General features: G+C 37.6%; 1 pseudogene; it reads left to right on the forward strand.

Annotated features, from left to right (window-relative positions):
- Positions 1-1,467: 1,467 nt before the first annotated feature.
- On the forward strand, positions 1,468-1,669 carry LOC121494125 (annotated as a pseudogene).
- The last annotated feature ends 841 nt before the right edge of the window (positions 1,670-2,510 follow it).

A 2,510-nucleotide genomic window follows, 5' to 3' on the forward strand; every position in this document is an offset into this window, starting at 1 on the left:
GAGTTTTACCTTCAATTCAGTATTCAGCAAAGAATAGGAGTCAAGTAGACTCCTCTGTATTTTCTGGAACTATTCTTCATATCTAGCCATTTGGCACACAAATTCTAACTGTCTCTGCTTTTCAACTCAATTCAATTTTGCTCTTCCTGCCATGGTCTGAAAAATGCCTTATGGAAGAAATCTGAGGAAATCATCAAGCTCATATCATTTGTTTCCCCTCTCTCAGATGTCATAGTTCTTCACTGCCTGTTGCCAAATGTCTAATAAGAGTGTAAGTATGACTTTCATTTGGGTTTTCTAATTGTTCGCCATTAAAAGGAAAAATTAATTCCATTTATTACATCATGCCCAGATAGAGACATCAATTTATTATTTTTTTAGCCTAATACTCCCAGTAGGCCTTTCTTCAATGATTTTGTTTTCTTGTTTTATAATGATTATATTTTCCCTTATCTCCTATCATAAAATTCAGGTTCATTTTTCTTCTAATACTTTTACTTGAGATGGTATACACATAATCCAATTCCTTGTGTGCTTTTGGAGGTAGTCGTATTGCTCTGTGTTTATTTTATCCTGGGAATTTATGTTCCTTTGGTGCATGAGCTACTCTGATTGCTAGTGTGAGTTGGAGAAGAACTTAGGGCAAGCTTTCATCTGTATTAGGGACTCCTGGGTGGCTCACTGGTTGAGTGTCTCCCTTCAGCTCAGGGCATGACCCTGGGGTTCTAGGATGGAGTTCCATAGCAGGCTCCTTGCGGGGATCCTGCTTCTCCCTCTTCCTGTGTCTCTGCCTCTCTCTCTGTGTCTCTCATGAATGAATAAATAAAAAATAAACTGTGTTAGAGCCTAATGAGTGTAAGGAGTTGAAAATGCCTCATAGTAGAAAACCCCTGTTTACTGCTTTCATTTGCTGTCACTCTACCATGCAATTCTTCTGGTCATGGTTTCATCTTCTAAATCTTGGACAACCAATAAAAGGAGGCAGTTTCCTTATAGTTTAACACCCTTGAAGGTTTTGATTTGAAGAGAATGAGAAGTGGATACTTGAGAAGTGGTTAGCTGTACCTATTTTAATCAATTCCTCATTCATTCAGGGCTTTGGAATAATCCTACTGTTAGCCCTCTGAAATCTGAATCAGCATCTGATTCACTTCTGTAGGTTTCTTCCACTATGTTGGCAACCACTGATCATCTTAAGGCACCACAAGCAAACAGCATGAAACATCCATCTCTGTCCCAGTCTTTATTTTCTAGATTTGCTAGCCAAAAATAGCCCTGGAGTTTTCCAAAGGTTTTTGATATCTCTATTATTGTTGTCAGTTGCTGGAATCCATGTCTTCCTTTTATTTCTAAGATTTCTCCAACATTTAAAAAAGAGCAGTTGGAGTAAGCCATCATGGTTATTTTGCTGTTTAACTATAATCAAAAATCACTAAGTCTCTTTTCCTCATTTACAATGGGGGTAATAGCTTTGTGCAGTGGCAGTATTGTAGCCAATGAGGTTTATCTGAGGCACGATTATTGCTAATTAAAATGGAGGTAATATTAACGTCTATCTTTAAAGTTTTGAGGAGGTCGAATAAGAAAGCACACATAACCTGGTGTCATTTGGACCAATGTAAGAACTCAGTAAAAGTTAGGTGTTACTATTGTTATTAGAGTGATCACTTATTACAAGACATTAAACAAAACGGATTTGAAAATTACATTACATAAGAGACCCTTTCTGCACTTATATCAATCTGTTGTCATTTAGCAAGTGCATTTATTAAATAGATTACTGAGCCACCTGATTGAACTTTTATCCAGTCATATTTTCTCCATCTTGTCCACAAGCATTTCATGGGAGGCATCTTGTCGATGCTGGGCTAAAATACAGAAACATTACTTCTAGACAAGGCTCTGCACTAGTTTACCAGGATAGAAAATATCCAAAAAATGAAATGAAGTAAATCTGGTATGAGTTTTTCACTGTGATTTATGTTTAAAAATGGAGCAATGATCACTCTGAGCAGAGTGCTCATAAACCACCTTTTAAGTGAATAAATTGTCCCAAATTGACAATAATCTCACGAGACAATCATTCACAGCACCACATTTGCTCCTCTCCTCTCCCACACTATCCTTTTAATCACGGTTCTTCAAAAACTAGTGTGAAAGGTTTAGCACTGTCATAAATAAGGACTCTCAGTCATCAGGAAAAATCATTTATTTTGGTCAGGAGATTTAAACTCATTGAGTGAAGCTAGTTATTTCTTACATTTCCTGTCCTGATTTAGGCTTTTTTACAATGTAAGGGAAATTACCATTGGCTTGAGTACCTTAGAGAGCCATGGTTCTCTAAGTCACTGTCAACCCAGGGCAATTGTGAACAGAGGGTCTTTGATTTTACTGGAACCAGCCTTATGACCCTATGGGTCACTGCTAAACTCAGCTGCTTAGTCTAGAATTCCTCTCCCTCTCACATGGTATCCTTTCTTGCCTGGAGTCATTCTTTGGGTTCATGCTAG

This window comes from Vulpes lagopus, chromosome 6, assembly GCF_018345385.1.
Source record: "Vulpes lagopus strain Blue_001 chromosome 6, ASM1834538v1, whole genome shotgun sequence".
In the NCBI taxonomy this organism is placed as follows: Eukaryota; Metazoa; Chordata; class Mammalia; order Carnivora; family Canidae; genus Vulpes; species Vulpes lagopus.